The sequence below is a fragment of the Gracilinanus agilis genome, chromosome 4, assembly GCF_016433145.1.
Source record: "Gracilinanus agilis isolate LMUSP501 chromosome 4, AgileGrace, whole genome shotgun sequence".
NCBI lineage: Eukaryota > Metazoa > Chordata > Mammalia > Didelphimorphia > Didelphidae > Gracilinanus > Gracilinanus agilis.
The window spans coordinates 316,830,257-316,847,097 of NC_058133.1; positions in this window are offsets into that span (position 1 = coordinate 316,830,257).

A 16,841-nucleotide genomic window follows, 5' to 3' on the forward strand; every position below is an offset into this window, starting at 1 on the left:
GTGCTAATAGTGATACAAAGACAAAAGGGATATCATCCCCACTCTCAAGCACCTTACCTTTGTTCATACGGAAGAGCTTTTTATATAGAAATTTATATGAAATAAATCCAGAAACTAAGTCATTGATTAGCAAAAAGGGAAGTCAGATATTCAAGATCCTAGAACAGTGGTTCCCAAACTTTTTTGGCCTACTGCCCCCTTTCCAGAAAAAATATTACTTAGGGCCCCCTGCCACATACTATCACCGCCCCCTTACAGTTATTCACCACCCCCAAATGCACCTGTGAGCATCACTGCCTCCCTTGATCACTGCAGTACCCACCAGGGGGCGGTGTCGCCCACTTTGGGAATCACTGTCCTAGAAGAAAAAGGGCCACCTGATATTTGCTAAAACATGGATCTGGAAGTTAAGGAGGTTGACAAAGCAGAGATGTTGTAGAGAAATATTAGATGAGATGACCTTTAAGCCCTCTGAAATTTTATGATTCTAAAATATCCTATTAATGCACTAGTCTTGGACTCAGGGTCACTAGGGTATCTTTCATGGTTCTGCTATTACACCCCTCAAACCTAGCCTATTCTGTTGCCCATGTCTTGCAGGCCCCTACCCTAAAAGGAATACTTTGTTGGACATAGTCTTTGCATGTTTTTGGTTTTAGCTGAAGTTTTTGGCTATAGGTCAAAATTTACCTTTTGTCCTATTTTCTGTTAATATATTTTTTAACCACCGGTACTTCCCTTTTCTTTTCTTTTCTTTTCTTTTTTTTTTCACCTCAATCACTCTTGCATTAGACTGTCAATTGAGGCCTTTGGTTATCCACTTTCACTTTCCTCCCATAGGGAATTTCTTACTGCTAAATTCTGAGCCTTTCACTTTCATTCCCAAAGAGATCCAGTTCCTGATTTATTGCTTGTCTATTGGTGTTACTTGTTTTTTTTTTAATTTATTTAATTAATTAATTTAGAATATTTTTCCATGCTTACATGATTCATGTTCTTTCCTTGCCCTTCTCTCTCCCCACTCCCAGAGCCAACGAGAAATTCCACTGGGTTTTACTTGTATCATTGTTCAAAACCTATTTCCAAATTATCAATATTTGCAATGGAGTGATCTTTTAAAGTCAACATCCCCAATGTAGACATTAAATGATAACTCTAGTCCAACTATCAATAATATGGAATTATATCTTGATCAATGATAAATGTAAAACCCAGTGGAACTGTGCATCAGCTAAGGGGGAGTTAGGGGGACTTGGGGGAGAAGGAAAGAACAAGAAATGTGTAACTAGGGGAAAATATTCAAAATAAAAATTTTTTAAAATAAAATAAAATAAAGTCAACATCCCCAATCATATCCCCATCGAACCATGTGATCAATCATGTTTTACTTCTACTATTCTGTTCCCACAGTTCTTTCTCCGGAAGTGGATAGTGTTCTTTCTCCTAAGTTGCTCAGAATTGTCCTGGATCATTGCATTGCTGCTAGAAGAGAAGTCCATTACGTTCAATTGTGCCACAATGGATCAGTGTGACTTGTTTAGTAATAAGATTGTTTAATGCTAGTGTAGAGCTGATCTGTACAGTTTCTACTCATCATGTTGCTCAAAAATCTCTGAACTCCTTCATTTATCTTATAACAAAGAGAACTTAGTCTAGAACAGAAGTGTCTTGCCCCCATTCCATAGCTACTAAATATGGGTGCTTTAATCTGAAGTCTCTTTATTCAAACGTTTTCCTTTTCCAGTATTCCATATGGCCTCTCTCCTAACCCAAACTCATTGATTACAGTGATGTGATGGGATAGAAACTGAGGGGAAGGGAAAAGAAGAAAAAAAAAACCTCAACATCTGATTTGGTTCTAAAGCACTACGACCTGTTTTCTTATTTGAAAAAAAAAGGAATAATAATAGTACTTACTTCACAGGGTTATCATGAGGCTCAAAAGAGACAAATGTAAGTAAATTTTTTGCAAATCTCAAACATTACATGCAGTGCACATTTTTAGAATAGATCAGACACAAATGTGCTGGATTCTTTTTTCTTAGTTTTCATTTGCCAGATATCTCAGTAGTCATTTCAACTGATAGTTTCTTCTGATTCCTTTTTTCTAGGTGAAAGATAGCATTAAATTAAAGAACCTTAGTATTAGACTTGCCTTCCTTATTTTAGATGAAAATTAGCCACCTACCTCCATATTTTGCACATGAATCCTATCATGCAGTGAATGTCTTTAGGGGTGAGAAGGAAAAAACAATTTCTCCCCCAGCAAGTCACTGTGAGAGGAAAATTGGCAGAACAAAATAGCCAAGATAAAATTTGTTCAAAATAAGTTTAATACTACCAATTTATGTTGTGGCAGGGTTCCATGCAAGAATGATTAAGGCAAAAAAAACTAATTTAAAATAGATCTTTAAAAGAATGTTGGGCTTTCCTGTTCCCTTTAGCTGAGTATAACCCAAATAATACCACATTCAGGGAAGCTTTCTTTATGTAGATTCTTGTTTGTTTTAGGGTAGGGAAGTATTAGAGCTTAAGAACAATAAGAACACTAAAAAGGAACTCATTCCTCAGTAGATAATGTATTTTCACTATCTCTGTGTTGCTCAGTGGATACAATACTGGACCTAATCAGGAGGATCTGAGGTCAAATCTGTCCTCAGACACTACCTGTGTGATGCTTGCAAATAGCTTAACTTCATTTGACTCAGTTTACATATCTGTAAAATAAGTTGGAAAAGGAAATATCAAACCACTCCAGTATCTCTATCAAGAAAACCACATTTGAGGTCGTGAAGAGTGAAACAACAGAACAGCAGCAACAACTATCTCTTGTCCACTCCAATGGCACTAAAGTCCAAACTCCTAAATCACCCTCCCCCACGTCTCCTTCTAGTTCCTCATTCCCATTCATCTCAACTCTTCCCCTACTAATGTCTTACCATCATCTATTTGCCCTTTTTATTATGCCTTCTGGAATTCCCATTCCATAATTAAGAACCTTCTAATTATTAGACATATTCTCATACCTCTTTCATGTTTTGTTATTTACCAACATCTACATCTCATTGCATCCTTGGTTCCCCTTTATAGAATGGGTCTAATTTTTTCTCATACCTCGACTCAGTGTTGCTTTCAAACTCTCCCACTACCACCATTACTTAGAAAACTTTGAGGTTTACTCTATCTGAAATTTTCTCCCATTCTAAATTCTTGTATCCATCATTTACTGATTCACAGAACTTTCTTTCCTTTTATTATTTAGTTCAATGACTGGTTCACTTTTCTTCTCTATCCCAAGTCCATGCTGATGACTCCTGTAGCCATATATCCAGTCCTAGCCTTTCTCCTGAGTTTTGCTTTATATTACCAACTGGAATTAGGCATTCCAAACTCAAAACACCATATGACTAAACATGTCCAAAACCAAAAATATTTCCTCCCAAATCCATCACTCTTGTATACAGTAACAGCATAATGAACAATGATCAACTGTGAATAACAATTATTATCAGCAGTGCAATTATCCAGGACAACTCCAAGAGAATCTTCACAAAAAATGCTATCCACCTTCATAAAAAGAACTGATGAAGTCTGAATGCAAATTGAAGCATATTATTTTTCACTTTATTTCCTTCATGAGTTTTTTTCTTGTATCAGCAACATCTATCTCTTTCATAACATGAGGAACATGGAAATATATATTGCTTGATGGTATACGTATATCATATATCATATGCTAGCTTGAGGAAGAAGGGAGGAAGGGAGAGAACATGGATTGCAAAATATCTGAAAATATTAAATTTATTAAAAGTTGTGTTTACAGATAATTTGGAAAAATACAATGAAACAGTTTAAATCTATCATTTTCCTAAATTTAGTGATTACTATCCAGGATTGTTGTGAGGATCGAAAGAGATAATAATTATAAACTTTAGCACAGTGCATATGGTAAACATTATATAAAAGTTAGTATGAATATGGATGTCAAGACTACAGATCTTATAAAGATGACATTGCTTTTGAATAGCTTCCAAAGAAGATTTCCTTTATAAAGGAGCCTAAAATATAGGGAGATACTTGAGTTTCTTGGGGACCATGTGTAAAGGATGAATTTAGTGAAATGGCAAAGGATTATCCTGATAGCTATCCCCAAGTGCTATTTCTTTCTGAAGGGTCAATAAGCTATTTGAGATTTTTTTTTAGGTTTTCCTTATTTGTTTAGGAGATCTTATGAGTCCTTTGAAGCTTGTGTATTTTTATGAAATATAATAAATACTATCTATATCTGGTAAGCATTTAGTACCTTAAATGTTGCTACAGAATCTAATGACCCTTTTACCCAAATTCAGGTAAATCTAAGCATGATATAAACACACACACATACATACAAAATACATATGTAGACAAAAAGCTAATCATGATATATGTGTATATATGCATCTAAAATGCATGTTTATACTATTTATATGTTTACATACACATACACTTATATAGATATACATGTACACACATATGTGAAATTTCATGAAATAACTCAAAATGAAATTACTCTAGATATTAATAACTTAATATCTGTAGAAAAGAGACTTAGAAAGGTTGAGTGACTTGCCCATAGTCTAGTAGACAGGATTCGAACGAAGCTTCTCTTGATTCTAAGTCCAGTACACTATTCTGCTGCTAGAGGCATCGAGGTGACATGATAAATAGAATGATGTACCTGTAATCAGAAAGGCCTGAGTTAAAATCTGGCCTCCAATACTTACTAGCAGTGCCACTCTAGACAAGTCCTTAACCATTATCTGCCTCAGTTTCCTCATCTCTACAATGGGGATAATAATAGTACCAAATTCCTAGAGATATGAGAATAAAATGAAACAATATATGTTAATACTCTCTGAAAACCTTAAAAATCACGTACAAATGCTGGCTATTATTAAAATAAAGGGTTTTTTTGGGAATTGATGATTTCTAAAGTCTCTTCTAGCTTTAAATCTATAATTTGATGATGTCTCAAGGTTCTTCCTACCCTTTTGATTTTATGATACTGCTGGTAAACAGGAAAAGAGGAAATCCTAGTTTTCCTCTTAGGGTTAAACATGTTCAAGGCTATAGATGCATAATATTATAGTAGGGCTCTAATAGTATTTATTAAAATAATGAATAATATGTATAGTGAAAACGTATACCCATTTTCAGATTTTTACTCTCCGAAAATGGTCAATCACATCCATCACTTAAAACCAGCCTTTAAGGTTTAATTCCTCTGAGGAACAGCATTTTTCTCTGGGCTCTTTTTGGGGACTTGCTATATAGACACAATGCCATAGCTGTCAGGGTAGGATGAAAGTTAGATATTCAGTGTTAGAAAACTAAGTAGATTGACAGCACTTTTCACTTCAATTCAAAGACTTTTCTTGAGCTGGGAATATATCTAATTGGACTGACCTACCAAAGTCTCTTTCAAAAAGAACTAATGAGATTATTTGACCTTGAGGCCATGGAGCCTTCTTTAGTCAACTTTGTAGTATTGAGGGACTTGAGACTTCCAATATCAAGGCAATACCTTGATATGCTTCAGTTATGTAGGGTGATTTGTTGACTGAGTCTTGGCAGAGGTACATAACAATAAAGAAACATATACTAGCATATTCTACCTAAGGCAGTTAGTTGGTTACTGAAAAACGTGTTTTTAAATGAGATAGTGTTACATGGATGTGGGGAGTGACAGTCAATTGCAAAGTAACAAAATTAAAAATTAACATTTTTCAGCAACCAAAATTTGAACAGGTAAATCCCATATTGGATAGAGTACTGGACTTGAGAGTCAGGAAGATGCAATTTAAATCTTGCCTCAGACACTTAATAAGCTATGTGAGCCTCATTATACTTTCTTGACCTCACTTTTTCTCATATATTGAGTGGGGATAAAAATAGCACCTAGATCATTGTATTATTGTGGGAATCAAATGAGATTATATATAAAAAAATTTTGCAAACCTTAAAATACCATATAGACAATAGTTATTTTTAATGTAAATTCTTAAAGGAAGGCAGCCTGGTGTGGTAAATAGAGAGCAGGGTCAGAAAGATCTAAGTTTAAATCCTACCTCTGTAAAGTTAATTTAAACTCTTAGTGATATCAGGTAACTCTTTAAGATTAATTTGCAAAATAACTGCTAATTAGCCTTAAATAGAGGGGTTTTCCTCACAAGGAATTTCCTGTGATAATGAAATCCTAGGTCTAGCTAAATCATTATTGGACCAATTCACTGAATACTTACTTGAGATCTATAACTGGACTTGACCTGGCTAATGAAACCAGAACAGAAATAATAGAACATGTGTGTGTGGATTCTTGCCATATTAAGCATCAGAAAGATCCTTTTTGATTGTTAGTTTAAAGAGAGTTCAGTCATGTTGCCTTTATTCAAACTGTTACTTCCACTCTGTTAAGCTGGGCTCTGGGTAAACTGGACTCTAATCCTAGGTCCCTTGGATTGGTTAGGGTTTTTTTTTATTTTACATAGGTCCAGGCCTTCAGTCTATTTCCAGTCCTCATCCCCTACCTTATTTTCTAGTTCTCCACTGGGCATTGTCTTTACCCAGAATATAAACTCTTGAAGGCTAGGGAATGTCTTGCTTTCTTGTCTTTGAATTTCCTGGCTTTAGCGAAGAGCCTCACACATTCTAAAAATGTTCTACCCATCCATCCATCCTCCATCCAGCTATTTATCTATCTATCTATCTATCTATCTATCTATCTATCTATCTATCTATCTATCTATCTATCTATCTATATCTATCTCTCTATCTATCTATCTGTCTGTCTGTCTGTCTGTCTGTCTGTCTGTCTGTCTATCTATCTACCTACCTACTACCAACTGCCTACTTATTTACTTATCTTCCACCTACTTATCTAAAATTTAGCAAGAGATCATAATTTTCAGACAATTTTTTCTGATAATGTTCTATTGTGTTTGTTTTTGTAAAGTAAGAGAAGACAGAGAGATATACAAAGGCACAAAGAGCCATAAACATAGAGAAATAGAAACTGATAGAGACAGAGACTGAGATTATCATAAAGGTGAAATTCATCACTTCTGAAGAACTGGATAGTGGAATAGTAGGGAGACCTAGTAGAATTTATGAAAAGAGAAAGGGTGAATCACTACAACTGAAGCTCAGGGATCAGTGGTCAGATCCTTTTAACACTACTTCTATCTTCTATTTTCCTTTGTGTTCATGGTGGGGATAGTTTTAGAATGAGGTTTCTTAAGATTGAACTATTAGTATAACATGCTTAATAAATCTATTTAATTGGATTATACTCAGCACATATAAAGATAAGCAAATACAAAATAATTTAAGAGGATGATAGGACTAAGAACTAGGAAAATATTCTAGTACAAGGTGGCACTTGAGCTGATGCTTCACTGAAGATAAGGATTTTAAAAGGTAAAGGTGAGGAGGGAGTGCATTCCAGCTTTGTAGACCAGTCTCTGTAAAGGCATGGATATAGGAGTTAGAGTACCAAGCTGCTTGAAAAGAGCAATGTAAAATAAATGTGGAAAGACAAGTGGAGCCAATCTGTGAAGGGCTTTAAATGACAAGCTGAGAAAGTTCTATTTTTTTTCCTTGAGACATTAGGAAGAACTTAAGAATTCTGAGTAATGTACTGACAAGGTCAAGACTATGATTTAGGATGTTTATTTTAACAGTGGTGGGTACCACTGATTGCAGAGAGAAAGTGCTGGAAGCAGAGAGAATTATTAGATTTTTACTATAGTCTAAGAGAAATATGAGGGGGGACTGAATAAAGAAGGTAGTCATTTTAGAAAAGAGAGGGGATTGAATGTGTGTGCTGTGGAAGGTGATTGAACCAGACATAGCAACTGAATGAATATGGGATGCGAGAAAAGAATTTAACTGCCTTTAAGGTTGTAATTTTGTAAGTGGAAGAATAGTTATGCTGTCATAAAAATTTTTAGAAGAAGGCATAGGGACTAAGATAATGGGTTCCATTTTGGATATATTGAATGTAAGAAATCTATATGACATTCAGGTGGAGATTTCTAGTTGGAGATGGAGTTTTGAGGAGTTTAGGGGGGAGAAAGAGAGAGAGAGAGAGAAAGAAAGAGAGAAAGATGAAGGCTGGTTGTATAGATTTGAGAGCTTTTTGAAGACATGGAAATCACTTACCTGGGACATATTGGTGAATGAAACATGATAGAGAGAGACAGAGAGACAGAGACAGAGACAGAGACAGAGACAGAGGGACGCAGAGACATGATAGAAAGAGACAGAGAGACAGACACAGACACAAAGACAAAGAGATAGAGAGAAATGTTGGTATCAAAAAGTGGTTATTTTAATATAGCAACCTAAATACTGATATAATAATTTGGATTACTTTAAGATTACAAATCAATTTTTAATTATCTAAATTTAACAACTAGTGAAATTAAGGTATGAATCATTAATCCACAGAAGAAAAAGGAATATGGTTAGCAAGTAGATAAACCAACTTTAAATGATTCAGCTGCTCATTTTCCAGTCTGAGTCCATAAAATGTATTTCCTCTATTATCCCTATCTGATAGGAGCAGGCCAGTTATGATCCGATCAAATCAAGAAACATGTAGAGGTAGCCTGTAAGTGATCAAATATTTTATTAATTAATATATACAAGATGTTGTATTAATTAATATATACAAGAATATTTATAGACTATCTACAATGGCTATCAGTATATGAGGCAATGTTGAGGAAACAAGACATATAAACCAAAGTATAGACATTAAAGGCATTTATAATGTACTTGGAGAGAAAGAATATATACCCATTGAAAGTAACTCCTTAACGTTGATAGATGGCATTATCTCTCCTGATACTCTTATCCTCCCTTTGAGATTGTTGCTTCAAATATTAATATACTTGTTTTTAAATCTGAGAAACACAGAGGTTAAGTAACTTCCCCATTCCCCATGATTACACTCTAAGTAAATGCAAAATATGGAATTTGAACCTAGATCTCTCCTCATTTTGAGTCCAGTACTCTTTCCATTACACCAGGGATGTACTTGTAAATGTTTAAATCTAACTCTTAAGAAAAAATGTATTTTTAAGTTCTTTATTAACACTTTATCACTTTCTTTTTTTGTTTACTTTTATTATCATACAAAACATACTTCCATATTGGTCATTGTTCTAAGAGCACACTCATACAAAAAAAATCAAAAAACAAAATAAAAGCATAAATACAGTGATGTGAAAGATAGTATGCTTTGATCTGTATCCATCTAACTACAACAGTTATTTCTCTGGAGGTGGGATAGCATTCCCCATCATAAGTCTTTCAGGATTGTCCTAGATCAATGCATTGGTTAGAATAGCCAAGTTTTCAGTCAATCATATTACAATATTACTATTACTGTGTAAAAGTTTCTCTTTGTCTTGCTTATTTTGCTCTGCTTCATTTCATTCAGATTTTTCTAGCTTTATATGAAGTCATCTAACATCATTTCTTGTAGCACTATAATATTCCATCACCGATATGTACCACAATTTGTTCAACCATGCTCTAAATGATAGACATCCCCTCAATTTTCAATTCTTTGATGCTACAAGAAGAGATACTATGTACTAGCCACTTCCAGAGAAAGAACTGTAGTAGCAGAAACACAGAAGAAAAACAACTGCTTGCTCACAGGGGTCAACGGGGATATGACTGCGGATATAGACTCTAAACAACCGCTCTAGTGCAAATATCAATAATATGGAAATAGGTCTTGATTAATGACACATGTAAAATCCAAATAGAATTGTGCATTGGCTTTGGGAGTGAGTGGAAGAAGGGGGAGGGAAAGAACATGAATCATATAACCATAGAAAAATTTCTTAATTAATCAATAAAAAAGAAGAGCTAAAATGAGTATTTTTGTCCAAGTAGATCGTTCCCCCCCCCTTTTTTTATTATCTCTTTATGATATAGACCCGGTAGTGTTATTAAAGGATCAAAGGTTATGCACAGTTTTATATTTTTATATTTTATTCCTTTGGTAATAGCTCTCCTGAATGGGGGAATCAGTTCATAATTCCACCAACAACACAACAGTATCCCAATTTTGCAACATATTTTTCCTTTCCTTTCATATTGATGAGTGTGAAGTAGTACCTTAGCATTGTTTTAATATGCATTTTTCTAGTCAAGAATGATTTAGAAGATTTTTTGAAATGATTGTTGATGGTTTGATTTCTTCATATGAAGCTTGTTTATATTTTCTGACCATTCGTCAATTGAGGAAGTGTTTATATTCATGTAAATTCAATTTAGTTCTACATAAGTTTGGGGAAATTCACCATTTATCAGAGAAAATTGTTCTAAATTTCCCCCCACTTTGTTGTTTATCTTCTAACCTTAGATTAATTTTGTTTGCACAAAAATTTTCTAACTTAATATAATAAAAATATTCATTTTGCATCTTAAGAGTGCTCTCTATCTCTTGTTTGGTCATAAATTCTTCACTTCTCCAAAGACCTGCCAGGTAAACTATTTTCTATATCCCTAATTGAGTTATGGTATAGTTCTTTAAATCTAAATCATACATCCATTTCGACCTTGTCTTGATATAGGGTTCAAGATATTGGTCTATACCTAATTTCTACCACATTGTTTTCTGATTTTCCCAGCAGTTTTTTGTTAAACAGTAAGTTCTTATTTCAGATGCTGCTGTGTTTAGGCTTATCAAATACTAGGTGCTAGGGCCATTTGCCCACATATATTGTACAACAAATCTATTCCATTTGAGCCACCATTCTATTTCTTAGCCAGTATCAGATTGTTTTGATGATTATTTCTTTATAATAGAGTTTGAGATCTGGTACTGCTAGGCCATCTACCTTCACTTTTTTTTTATTTGTTCTCTTCATATTCTTAGTCTTTTGTTCTTCCAGATGAGTTTCATTAATTTTTTCTAGTTCTACAAAATAATTTGTTGGTAGTTTGATTGGCATGGTATTAAATAAATGAATTAATTTAGGTAAAATTATTATTTTTATTATATTGGATTGGCTTACTGTAAATACATTTGTCAGAAGTCATTTTGGACCAGCATGATTGCCAGTTACTGAGTTAGAAGACAGAATGCAGGGAGGGCATTTGAGTTGGCATGAGACCAAAAGTCAGTTGAGATGTGCCTATAAAAGCAGGAAAACTTAGAACATCAGGGTCTCAATTTTGAGATACTGGTGGGAGGAAAGGGTCATCTTAGAACTGTCTCTTAGCTGTGTTACTGATATCTGTTAGGGTTAGGTACCTAGGCTGCTCATACTTGTTCTGTGTGTATCAGCATCTAGCTTTACTCATCAATCAACATCTAAAAATCAACATCAATATACAAATCTAAAAATCAACAAGAAGATCAACTACAAAATCAAAATCATCATGGACTGAGACAAACCATCAAGCAATCAGGGTCAGACCTCTGACCTGGCCAGAAATTATACTAGGTAGGCTTCAGGATATTAATTTCTTGAGAAATCTACTGAAGATTTAGTATAAATTCAATATATAGATAAGGTTTAGGACTTATACTTAATTCCTCTTTCCTCATTATTCATCCCAACCTTTCCTTTACCTTATTTGTTATCATTAAATTAGTTAATATAAAGAAACTAATACAGACCTGGTTTATTCTCAATATTCCAAGGAGAAGTTTGTCAGTTATAGATTTTAATGGCAACTATTGAAGACAACTTCATAATTACTGGATCTAGTTTAAATCCAACAGTCACAGTCAGAAATAGAGTTCAGAGTTTATTACCTTTGAAGGCATTATTTAATCTAATTACTAATTGATGGAAACCAATCATTCCCTCATTAGTCAGTTGTAGTAGGTGGGGTTAGGGGCAGCTGGGTGGCTCAGTGGATTGAGAGCCAGGCCTAGAGACTGGAGGTCCTAGGTTCAAGTCCAGCCTCAGACACTTCCAGCTGTGTGACCTTGGGCAAGTCACTTGACCCCTATCGTCCACCCTTACCACTCCTGGGCTAAGGATGGTCCCTAGCCTGGATGAAAAAGGAGGAGGGTTGGGCGTGGGGCTAGCAACCCCACCCTGTAAAAACTACATCTGCTAAAGAAACTACAACCTAAAGTAGGGGCAGCTGGGCTAGCTCAGTGGATTAAGAGCCAGGCCTAGAGAGGAAAGGTCCTAGGTTCAAATCTGGGCTCAGACACTTCCCAGCTGGGTGACCCTGAGCGACCCATTGCCTACTGGTTGTGGCCCTATGCTCCTAGAATGGAGTCCCAGAATAAAATAAATAAATAAATAAATAAAGTAGGTGGGGTCAAGTGAGCAGCTTATTCGTGTTAGCTGATTCATCACAGGCAGCTGCAGGGTCATTGAAGCAGATTTTAAGTAAACTCACTTTTCCATTCATATAAGAGGTTTCACCAAAACTTCCTATTGCTTCACACCTCTATCACTAGGACCTGGGTTTTTTATATATTCATTACACTACACATGAGCAATCAATATTTTTCTGATTATTTAGATCCGACTTTATGTGTGTGAAAAGTGTTTTGTGATAGTGTTCATATAGTTCTTGGATTTGTCTTGGCAAGTGGATCGCTAGGTAGTTTATATTGTCTAGAATTATTTTATTTTATTTATTTTTTGTTTGCTTATTAATTTTTTAATTTTAATTTTGAATATTTTTCCATAGTTACATGTTTCATGTTCTTTCCCTTTCCCCCAAATACCCCCCACCCACCGTAGCCAATTCACAATTCCACTGGGTTTTACATGTATCATTGATTAAGACCTAATTCCATATCATTAATAGTTGGACTAGAGTTATTGTTTAGTGTCTACATCCCCAATATTATCCCCATCAGGCCCTGTGATCAAGCAGTTGTTTTTCTTCTGTGTTTCTACTCCCACAGTTATTCCTCTGAATGTGGTTAGTTTTCTTTCTCATAAGTCCCTCAGAATTGTCCTGGGTCATTGCATTGCTGCTAGTACAGAAGTCCATTACATTCAATTTTACCACAGTGTATTGGTCTCTGTGTACAGTGTTCTTCTGGCTCTGCTCCTTGGAGGTCATTCCAGTTCACATGGAATTCCTCCATTTCATTATACCTTTGAGCACAATAGTATTCCTCTAGAATTATTTTAAATAGAATTTCTCTTTCTATATTTTTCTTCTGAATTTTGTTAGTATAATATAAAATGCTGAAGATATCTACATGGATTTATTTTGTATCCTATAATTTTACTAAGGTTATTAATTATTTCAACAATTATTAGTTGATTCTCTAAGATACTTTAAGTATGCCATCATATTAACTAAAAAGAGTGATAGTTTACTTTCTTTATTGCCTACTTGAATCCCTTCAATTTCTTTTTTTCTTTTCTTATTGCAAAAGACAGCATTTCTAACACAATATTCAATAATAAGGGTGATATTGGCCATCCTTGCTTCACTCCTAATCCTATTATGGTTTCCAACTTATCCCCATTGCAGATGATACTTGTTGATGGTTTTAGGTAGATACTACTTATTTTAAAAAATGACATTTATTTCTATATTTTCTGGTGCTTTTATTTGGAATGGATGTTATATTTTGTCAAAGGCTTTTTCCGCATTTATTAAGATAATCATGTGATTTCTGTTTGGTTATTTATATGGTCATTAATGCTGATAGTTTTCCTAATATTAAGCCAGCCCTGCATTCCCTTTATGAATTCCACCAGGTCATATTGAATGTTCCTTGTGCTGCATTGCTATGGTCTCATTGCTAATATTTTATTTAAAATTTTTACATTTTTATTTTTAAAGGAAATTGACCTTTAATTTTCTTTATGTTTTTGCTCTTTCTCCCTTAGATAGCAACACAATATTTGTGTCATAAAGAGAATTTGGTAGGATTCTTTTTTCACCTATTTCCTCAAATAATTTACATAGTATTGGGGTTTATTGTTCATTAAATATTTGATAGAATTCACATATGAATTCATATGGACTTGGAAAGTTTTTCTTAGGGAGTTCATTGATGGTTTGGTTAATTTTTTTCTAAGTTAGGATTATTTAAGTATAGTCAATTTTTATTTAGGAGCTTTGTACTGCAGAAAAAGAATATATGTTCCTTTCTATTCCCATTCAGTTTTCTCCAGATACCTATTCTAAATTTTCTAATATTTCATTCACTTCCCTTATGTCTTGTTTATTTATTTTTGTTTGATTTATCTAGATCTGAAAGGGGGGAATTGAGGTGCCCCATTAGTATTATTTTACTGTCTATTCCCTCCTGAAGTTCATTTAATTTTTCCTTTAAATATTTGGACACTATACCATTTGGCACATATATATTTCGTATTGATATTACTTCATTGTCTGTAGTACCTTTTAGCAAGATAAAATTTCCTTATGCCTTTTAATCAGATCTATTTTTGTGTTTTCTTTGTCTGAGATAATGATTGCTACACTGCTCCATGCTCTTACCTTTACTTCGTGTGTATGTCCCTGTCTCAAATATGTTTCTTGCAAAAAAACATATAACAGGATTCTGTGTTTTTAATCCACTTTACTATCTGCTCCTGTTTTATGAGTGAATTTATTTGATTCACATTCAGTTATGATTACCAACTGTAGTCCCTTCAATCGTATTTTTTCCCTTTGATCCTTCCCTATCTCACTTCACTCTTTCCCTCCTCATCAATGTTTTGCTTTTAATCAACATCTTCTACTTCTCCCTCCCTTCTAAGAGCCCTCTAATGTTGTCTTATTTCTCTCCTACTCTTCTATAAGGTAAAATAGGATTCTACACTGCAATGAGCATGGTTGTTATTCCTCTCTGAGCCAATTATAATGAGAGTAAACTTTAAATGTTGTCCATCACCATCCTTATCCTCCTTTCCACTTAATAGTTTTTTTCACACCTCTTTAGGTGAGATAATTTATCCCATTCTACCTCTTCCTTCCCTTTTCTTTTATACCCCTTGATTATTTTATCATATATCATATTATCCTAATTAACTTACTCACACATCTACTATCTGTGCATACTCCTTCTGATTCAATCACCTTCTTGAGATTGCTCATGACTTGCAGAGCTCAGAGCAATGTGAGCTACTCTATGTTGGGTCTCAAAGCCTAGTTTCAGGTTTGGGAAGGAGATTTTAGTCTCTCTTTGGGCATGATCAACTCAGGCACTCTGTGGATTGCTTTCTCCAGGGGCTCATAACTTTTTCTTGAGCTTTAGTAAGGGCTAGCTGGATATAGATTCACATAGGCCAGTGAACTGGGGTCCTTCCTCTGAGATTACACAAAACTGACATGCTTCATAGACTGCCTCATGCTATGGCTGAAGGTTCAAAACCTGAAACAGTAGTTATGGGTAGGTGGGGGGTTGCTGTTAGCTTCTGCTGGTACTCCTTGGTGTAGCTTCCTGCTGATTGTGCTCCCTTCTCAACCCAGTGAACCAGATCCTTTCAAATTGTTCTCTGCATGAAAGTTGCTTCACTTCATCTCTTTGTTGGTTCTTTCACTCAGTATTTATTTTGAGGCATTATTTTGAGGTTGGTTGGGAAGGATTCTCAAGGTGGTTTGAGTTTTCACTGTTTCTACTTGGCCATCTTGGCCCCACCTCTCCGTAATTTTCATAATCTAGACAATTAATAACAAAATATGTTAAGCTCTGATTTGCAGCTTTGTTGATTTCTAAGGTGTAAATGGTCATATAGAAAATTTAAAAGTTGGCTTCAGCACAGGACTGAACCAACTATGTGAGATTCATTTACATAATAGGTGGGAATCCAGATTGATGTAAAGGATGAGGAGGAGCTAAATATGTATTCAATTTTACCTTGGTACTCCTCATTAATTTATTCCACACGGTGTGTATGAAGTACAAAACAGTTGAGTACCAAATCAATATTTCCCATAAGGGATAATGTAAATTGAATTAATCTTTTCTCGACACCTAGAAATCCAGATTTTATTAGGCATTAGATGCTTTAATGTAGTTGTAATTTATTAAATAAACACTTATAATACATAGACAAGAAAAACAATTCTTAGATTAAATAAAATAATTTTAACTCAATTTTACCTGTGAGAGAAGTTCATGGCCTAAGGGAGTGTTAAGAAGAAGAAACGTTATTGTCTGGAAAAGGAATCCCCTTCCATAACATCTGAGGGCAATTGCCCTGCTGGATTTCTTTCTCTTTCTCTTTTTCTGCCCCTTATTACCACTGAACCCTGCATGAGATTCACTACATATAAGCTTCACAAAAAAACCTATCCAATAATGTTTGTTTTTGTCTGTGTTTCAAAATTCCTCTAAATAAGAAAATGGTCTGGTAATATAATGTTAAAGCTTTTTTTCAAGGTGAAAAAAGTTTTGTACTTTACCCCATTTTGCACACATTTCCTTGATTAATGAAGTGGGGACATCCTCCTTTGCCTCTTCCTCACACAAAGAAAACTCCCCTGCCACTAGCTGTTGCTGCTCCCTTTGAAGTTCTGTAGCTCCTCAGGATTGAGATCTTCTTTATGCTCCTGAACTAACACATAATCTTTTGTTTCAGCTGGAGCAGGCATGCATATCCTGTTACATGTCACAGCTGTTACATCAACAAATTTTAGCAAATGGCGCCAAGTAAATGTTGAATACTGGGAAAATTTTTTCTTGTCAACATGTATCAAATACCAAAGTTGACAAGTTCCGAAACCATCAAGTACCAATATTTGACTATACTTAGGTTTGGGCTTAGGCCCCTTCTCCTTATATAATTCAAAACTCAGATTTGACTTCATTTCCTGGTACCTTGGCAGGTCCCAAT